The sequence below is a fragment of the Felis catus genome, chromosome B2 (assembly GCF_018350175.1).
Source record: "Felis catus isolate Fca126 chromosome B2, F.catus_Fca126_mat1.0, whole genome shotgun sequence".
NCBI lineage: Eukaryota > Metazoa > Chordata > Mammalia > Carnivora > Felidae > Felis > Felis catus.
This window is the reverse complement of record NC_058372.1, coordinates 18227877-18236348: the sequence shown is the minus strand read 5'-3', so window position 1 is coordinate 18236348 and position 8472 is coordinate 18227877. Positions and strand designations below refer to the sequence as shown.

The following is an 8472-nucleotide window of genomic DNA, read 5'->3' as shown; positions in this document are numbered from 1 at the left end:
TTGTGGTTAAATCTAAGCCTAGTAGAAGGTTCTTAAGGTTTTCTCAGCAAAAGAGGGAAATACAAAGAAACACTAAGTTCAGCCAAAATGCTCAGTGGGGAGAGAGGATGAAGAAGATGGGGTGGGAGGGAAATTCAAGAGGATTCCCTGAACTTTTGTTTCTTTCTAGATTCCTCTCCTTGGAAGAGCTTTCTCCAAACTAAGACCCATTGAGACAGCTTTCCCAAGTAGCTCTAGCATTGCGTGGTCACCGACCAGTGACTTGATTCTCTTGATGTGGCTGGGAGTTATACTAGAGAGGACAGCAAGGGACTTTCCAGCCCCAAGATTCTCTGAAGCAGCCCCCTGCTCTCTCAGCTCCAGGCTTGCTCTGGGGAGCCAAAGGTTCCTTCGGCAACATGCAGGTAAGCCATGTTGCTGTAGGGGCCGGGCCGGTGCAGACATCCGTGCCAGCCCTCCCCCTGGCTTCCCAGCAAGCTGCTGCTCAACCTTGTAGCAGAGTTCGACGGCGGTGCAGGCGGGGGTTGGGGAGAATATCTCTTTGAGTGTTTGACAAAGAAAAACCATAGAGAATCTTAAATACTGAGAACAAACAGGGTTGATGGGGGTGGGAAGGAGGGGAAAGTGGGTGATGGGCGTTGAGGAGGGCACCTGTTGGGATGAGCACGGGCTGTTGTATGGAAACCAATGTGACAATAAATGTCATGTAAAAAAAAAGAAAGAAAAAGAAGAAAAACCTCTTTAAGACTGGTCTATCAACAGGCTGATTGAATTTTAGATTTTCCTCCTCCAAACTTCCCTCTATTCTGTTGTTCCCGAAGCTTTTATAGGCACAGTCCCAGGGATGGTTAGAAGACCCCTGGAGTTCACCATCAGAATGGCCTTCCCCACTGCCACCTCGTTTCAGCCAACCCTGGAAGCTGGAGCCACCACTTTATGTCTCATGATGCAAGAGAGGAAACCCACTCAATTCCCAGCCTCCAAACTGCATGGGGGATTCCCAAGACCCTTTTGGCTTGCAGAAATACCCTCCAAGGTAGGACTCATCACTCCCATGTTCCCTGATATTCCAGAAAACAGTTCCCTTCCTTGAACTTGGGTCCTTCTGTTCAACTGGCTATTGAGAGTGTGCGTGTGAGAAATCGAATATGCAACAATAATGCTTGCTGAGCACCATGAGAGGGTTCTCCCAGTCCTTGACATCCTGGTCTGTAGTATTTAACTTCTTTCTCCTCCCCAAGATTCCTTCTGAATTCCCTTCCCATCCTCCAATCTTACTGCAGGGGTGACAAGAGGGTCTGAGAAGGTCTTGATGTTACTGTCTTCCTTTGTTGTATAATTACAAAAAGATCATAATAGAAGCAAATGAATAAGAACTTAAAAATGCCTTATTGTCTCTCTCTCTACCCCCCCCCCCAATCCTCATGGTTTAGGTTCTGAAGGATTCTAACCATACTTTAGTGTTTGATATAACCATACAGAGTAATTTCTTGCATTCAAGATACAAAGCTACTTAGCTAAAAGATGTATTTCGCTTTCCACTTTCCAGGATGAGTACAGCAGCCTTCTCCCCCAAATCCTATCACTTCCCTTCCCAACAGCCTGAACTTTTTAGGGGAGTTAAGGCAGGAACATTTCCAGTCACCTATTAAAACTGTGGTCACGGAGGTCTGACAACGTAAACAACTGGACCTTGACACCAACAGCAAATCCGGCTCATCCAGGAGACCTCAAGGGTTTCATTTGACTCCAGATGTGGATCAGGGCTAGCGGGACCAGCGTTGACACGTCCCTATGAGTGGGAAGAACACATCCCTTTTCGAGCACTTCATAGCCTGGGCTTGTGCAGAGTAAAGGGAAAGACCAGAGAGCCCCATGGTGTATCATGCCCTGAAGCCCACTGCATTTGAAGACCATAAAATATGCAGCAAGTCCATTTGTGTTGCCTTTCTCCTCCTTGATCATCATGAAATAAATTGCTGCAAAAGGAAAATACCTAAGTCCCTGAAATCCCTCTCAATGTAGGGTGAGTGAGATTTGAAGAAAACTGTTCAATTGCTCTGACGTTCTCATTTTAGAAACAAGCCACAAAGCTGTGTTCCTATAATAGAACTACAGTGTCTACTGTTGGTGTATATTTGCATAATAATTGCTACACAAAATCAAACCTCAAGCTTCCTCTTTTGCATTTGGCTTCATTCCCTCCCCCCCCCCCACACCAGCATCAAAAATATTTTGTATCTCTGCTTCTAAGGTCTTCTCTAGAGTTCATCTTTCCACTCTGTCATTCTCTCTTTTTCTCCTAATCAATGAAAGCTTTTTCTCCTGAAGCTAGAAATCCAGTCAAACTATTAAATCCGGAGCGCGTAGGACTTCCGGTATTTACCAAGAGGGTATTATCATAAGGCAGAGATCTTCAGATCCAACTTTAGCTGTGCCTGTCACCGGCAACAAAAGAGATATGGGGTATGTACAAGCGAATCAGCATCAGGGATCTTTTTTGTCGGAGTTTTTTGATAAAGGGACTACCCGTAATGTCCTTCAGACAGGGTCCTTCCCTGTTATCTGCCCATTTTTGCGGTCTTTTTCTCCCACTACACTGCCCCAGCACTCCACAGAGCCAGTCAATTTCTGTAATTCCAAAGGAAGAAAAAAAAAAAAAAAACTGAGATGAAACATGTTTTCTCTTTGAGGGTGACCTCTGACCTTTCCCTTTCCAATACACCTGACACCAGGGTTTTAGAATAAAACCCGTTTAGGCCTGGGATGCTGACGTTGCTTTCTCTCCGTCTGTCCGTCTCTCTCTTCGCCTCTCCCTCTCCTCTCTGTCTTCTCTGAGGCCGAACTCAATGAAAAGTTGTTGCAATAATCGCAGCTCCCTGCTCCGCCAGGGCCCAGGGAGAAGGGCGGAACACGCAGGGTGTTTTGTTAAATGCTCCCGTCGTTCGCAGGGGCTGGGACTTGATAAAAGGAGACAGTTTTCTGAAAAGATTTGATTGAAATGGCGTGTGCCAGGGCTGATGGGAGCCAGCGAGGGACAAAGCGCCGCGAATCCATGGACACTCGAGCAATTATGCCTCCACGCTGAAGGTGGATTAGCGCGCTGGAAAGAAGCATATGTTTGGCCCGGGGCGACACTTCCCCCCGGCTGAGCTTAGAGAATGGGAGCGCGGAGAGCTGCTGGACCCGGAATATCAACTATCTGCGAAGCCCCCCTCCCCAGCCCAGCCCAGCCAGTCTCCCCGCCCCCGCCCAGAAAAGTCAGAGCGCATTTTTACAAAGAGGGGAGGAGGCGGAGGAGGAGGGAGGGAGGGAGGGAGGGGGGAAGGGATGCCCAGAAGTGCAAATGGGCCTGGGATTGGCGAGAAGCGCCACCCAAGGCTTTCATCTCGGGTCATCCTAATGGGAGATCCATGCTTGGGCGTTGAGATTCAGAGGGGGTCGGCTAACCGCTTCCCCAGTAGCCTTTCCTTCCCACTGCTTAAGTAGTTCGGCCCAGGATGTTCGCCCAAACGGGTATTGGAAGGTCAACCAAAATTGTTGCAATAAAACAAGATCTTCATGCCTTTTTAAAGATTCAAGTGGCTAATGGACAGTGTCGCGGGAGGCGCTGAGCGGGCGACGCGGGTTCCTGGCCTCTGGGTGGGTCTAGGTGAAGGAAAGGCCCCGGGAGGGCGGTCAGAGAGTGAGGTTTTGGGCGAGATGCGTGGCGAGTGAAAACAGCTCGGGGAGGCCTGGACGGAAAGAAAGGGTGGGGGTGCCGGGGTCGAGTCCCACGCCGCTCGAGTTGCTTAGAGACCCGGGCCAGGGTTGCTAAAACTGCGCGCCGCCTCGGGAGTCGTGGAGCCAGAAAGTTTCCCAGATCCTGCCTCCAACCATTAATTAAAGCACCGCTCCTGCGGAAAAGGCCCTTAAAACTCTGACCTGAGCCTCCCGGCTCTCGCTCACTGCACCGGCGAGCGCGCGAAGGGAGGCGGGGGGCGCACGCAAGTCCCAAACCTCTCTCAGGGTTCGACTGCAGCTTAATTGGGTCTCACCCGGTCGCGAGCGCCGGTGACAGCCGCCCAGGCCGCCCGCGCCCCTTGCCGGGGCTGTCGTCTTGGCCCCCTACGGTCCCCACCCTCCCTAACAGTCCCCACCCCCGCCTCCATCCAACCCCGAGCTGGGCTCGAACCGTCAGTCCTCTTTTCCACGGTCACCGCCCTCGCCTCCCACCTCCAAGGCCAGACCTTCAAAATCAAGTTGCGCGTTGCTTCTGATCCAAAGAGGCGCGCGACGGGATTTGGGGGGCGAATGTAGCTAGGACTGCGCGGGGGCCGGCGGGCGGGGGCGGGGGCGGGGGCGGGGGTGGATCCGGCGGCGGGGCGCACCGAGGGGGTGCGGACCGTGCCGCCTCCTCCAGCGCGGGGGTCCTGGCGCCCGGAGCTGAGATCAGGCATTGGGGACCGCCTCCTTGCTGTGGACAAAGGCGCAGCCCAGACTTGGGGGCTCCAAAAAAGACAGGGGGGATCCTGAAATAGGATTTGGTAGCTGACAAAGCAGACGGAAATTTGATCCTAGCATTAACTCAGCGCCTTAGGAAAAAAAAAAATCTTTTAAGCTATATTAGCTAAATTTAGTTTGACCAAACCGTTCAAATAAAAATATAAATAAATCTGTATACATAAATGTGTATATTTCCCCAGGGTAGGTTGGATTCTAAAAGGGTGATGAGCAAGAACAATTCAAAAGAGAGCTCAGGGAGATGTGTGCCCTGACAGAAATAGGGGTCCTGGCTTCTTTACTTGCAAAAGTTTAGAGTTGGGGGTGGACAGCTGAACAGCAGGGCATGGTCATACAGAGGCTGGACCACCAAACTCCACTTCAGTTTGAAGTTTCGGGTTTAGGATTGTTGCTGGAATTTCGTGATTTCCATAGAAAAATCATGTGCAGAGAAGGCATAGCCTGGAATTGGGCCACTTAAAAGAAGAAGAAAAGAAAGAAGGAAAATGCCTGTCCTGCTGTTGAAAATATTCCCATCTCCAAGTGGAAGTTAATATGGAAAGTCAAGCTAATTCCACGAAGTTTCCCCAAAGATGGTCAGACTCCTCATTAAAAACAGAGAGACAGAGAGAAAAGGAAGGAAGGAGGGAGGAAAAGGGGGGGGGGAGTGAGAAGGAGGGAGGGAGAGAGAGAGAAGGAAAGAAGAAGGAAGTTAAGGAGGAAGAAAGGAAGGAGGGAAGGAAGGAAGGAAGTTAGGAAGGAAAGAAGGAAGGAAGGAAGGAAGGAAGGAAGGAAGGAAGGAAGGAAGGAAGGAAGTTAGGAAGGAAGGAAGTTAGGAAGGAAGGAAGGAAGGAAGGAAGGAAGGAAGGAAGTTAGGAAGGAAGGAAGTTAGGAAGGAAGGAAGGAAGGAAGGAAGGAAGGAAGGAAGGGAATCTCTGTTATAAATACCTTAAGTATCTACTATGGAAAGTTCATCTCCTCTGCATTTCCTTCTCCTCCAACATAGATTTCTCTAGCAATATCCTAAGTGTTGCTTTTTTTCTCGAGAAATAAATCTCCCTGTGAAAGCAAAGTTGGCTTTGTGCTGTCCTTTTCAGACGCCAAAGATATCAAAGATACACAGTTTTACGTGGGAATAACAGTTAAAGTTTAGTCATAGGGCCCTCAGGTTCAGCCTAAAATCTCCTTCACTCTCTCCTTTCCTGTTTCAATCATGACCCTAAAGAGCAGAATGTTATTTTTCAAACACAGGAACCTCCTGTGTACATGAATTGCGTAGGTTTCCATCCCAATATTCTCTCTCTACTCTCATGGCCACCCTGCCGCCCTCAATGGGAAACAGTTACTTCTTGGAGGAAGACTTAACTTGTGTTGGCAATTTGATTGAGAATGTTTCTCATCTATGTCCATGTGGGCAAAGATGAGTTTGGGCTACTGGTTTCGTAGAAAGAAATCAATGTCACGTTCAATCATACAACTGCTCTCTGTTTATAAATACTCCACCTCGGACTAATTCATCCCTGCCTTCAGAAACACAGTTGAGTAAACTCTGATCATTAATGGGGTTTTCGGTTCTAACTCGGGGTTAACTTGGCAAATAAAACTTCTAAGAGGAACCCATAACAAGGTCAAACTTTGTCAGTTTCTCTCCCATGGTGCGTTCCAAGGAGGACAGTATCCTTAAGAGTAGTGTAACACTTGGAAACTGACATGCCATACCTGTGCAGCCATCAAGTTTAATATAAGAAAGGAATTGTTCATTGAAATTCGCAAGGAAAAATATCCCTGAGCACCCCAAGAGGTGATGCAGAGGTGTGAGAACTGTTATTACCTGGCGTGTTGTGTGGTTTCATTCTTCTGGGGTGGATGCTGGGGTGATGTGAGGAGTTGGCTTGGGTTTGTCTGTGGTATGTGGGGTATTTTCTTCTTATCTCCTTGCATTTTAGGTATTTCTCTTTACCACATAGCACTAAGCGATGGGGAAACGTGGCTGTGTTTCTTCAAATGCCCAACTTGGATAATCAAGCAAATTAAAGAACAAATTTCACTACTCTCGCCTCAGGATCATTGCCATCGCTGCACCTGTAACTCAAAGAATGAAAACCCTGGTTATTTATGTTGTACTTTCTGCCTCTTGGATCTCTAGCGACTTGACCCGATTTTTATAGCCCTTTTACCCAAGCAATGAGGATTCTTCCCCTCACTTCACCTCCCCCCACGCCCAACCAACCCCATAACTGAGTGGCTTAGGAGGAGATCTGTAACTGGGATGAAGCAGCTGTTGGCTTCATGCCGCCCTCTAACTTGATTATTCTTTGGACACGTTAGGCAAGCATTAGTGATTGATAATGACGCTAATTAACCCCTTTCCTTTCCAAACAGTAAACGGCTGCCAGCAGGATGCTACAAACAATAAATATAAAACACTGCATACATCAATATCTGTTTAAAGCACAACTTCATTTGGGCACATTTAACCATACTGCTTTCAGTTAACAATTTCACTATTTACTCAAGCACTTCTCCAAAAGCCGGAGGAGGGAGGAGGCAGAGGAAGAGAGAGGGTTAAGAAAAGGAGCCTGCAGCTTTAAGACCACAAAAACAAAAACAAAACAAAACAAAACAAAACACAAACCCAACAACAACAAAACGCTTGTCATACCTGTCAGCTGCAGCAAAGTTAAGCTCTAATGAAAACCATGCGTAATTTTTTTTTTTTAATTTCAGGTCAGTACTTTTTTAAAACTTAATTAATCCAGCTCTGTTCTTAACCTATTTAAACTTAACACAAGGTTGATGACCACATGTGATTTTTTTCTTTGGGGAGGGGGGGGAAGCAGCTCTCTTACCTGACATGGAATTATTATGAATTTACTTTTGATTGAGAAAGAAGTGGGGAGACTGTTTCATAAAGGCTGGTGAAATTCAGATTTTTAGAGGATTTGAGGAAACCAGGGCAAATTTGATCTGATTGCGCAGTCTCACGTAACCTGAGTTGTAAAGAAATGTACATTAAATTTGGAATTTTGATAAATGAATATTCCTAGCAAGTGAATAAAATGTATTCAATTAACTAAAACCCTGTGCACTTCTGAACTGAAGTGGAATCGACTGTAATTGATTTATTTGAAACCAGAGGTTAAGGACTGAATTAGCTAAGTACAACTGGGTATTTCAAGCCACTGACTTCTCAAATGTCAAATCCCTTCTATTTTAAATATTATTTCAGCTGCGGGGCATTGCAGTCCTGATGGTAGTTCCATCAAGAACTCAAATTATATTAATATTCGATTTTGGGGAGGAATGGATTGGATTGTGATTTTTAAAGGGTGTTGGGGAACAGAAGAGGTAATAAAGGAGCATTGTGTTTTCATAAAAATTGGGCGTGGTAATTAGCATAGCCTAGCAAGCATCCTTATAACTCAAGTATGTACCCTAATTTGAGTTAATCTACAGAGAATCATGGTTGTTAGTATATAAACATGTGACCTGTCAAGCAATCACCATGTGCTTTAAAAAATACACATTGGTCACAACAGATAAAGTCAAAATCCATATAATCTTCAGTTAGACCCATAGAAATTATTTTTAATAATAACTGCTCTAATCCTCCCACCCCCTAGAAATAGATATAACTTCTTTTAAATATTAAAAAAAAAAAAAAAAGAAAAAGGAAAGGAAAGTCACAATATCCTGATCCTCAAAATGTCTAACTACGGAATAAAAATACCTAATTCTGTGCATTTGGAAACCATTGTTTATTATGACCTTGTAATGTTCTAACCCACTATTTCCTTTCTATCTTTCTCAGGATGCAAGGATTATATTGGGTTCAGGTTTTCCAACATAACAAGCATCTGTAAATCCAGATATGAATGAATGGTATTTAATAAGATTGTTTTCGTTTTAAAATGAGTATTTATGTGTCGTTGGAGAAAGCAGCAATGTATGGCTGTTTATGAATGCTATTGTGCCTGAGGTTAGGATCCC

General features: G+C 46.0%; 1 long non-coding RNA gene across 1 annotated transcript; it reads left to right on the top strand.

Annotated features, from left to right (window-relative positions):
- The first annotated feature begins 826 nt into the window (after positions 1-826).
- On the top strand, positions 827-1995 carry LOC109499574. The gene is made up of 2 exons (XR_002742596.2): positions 827-1036; positions 1550-1995. It is a non-coding gene; the product is annotated as an uncharacterized LOC109499574 (long non-coding RNA).
- Positions 1996-8472: the final 6477 nt, after the last annotated feature.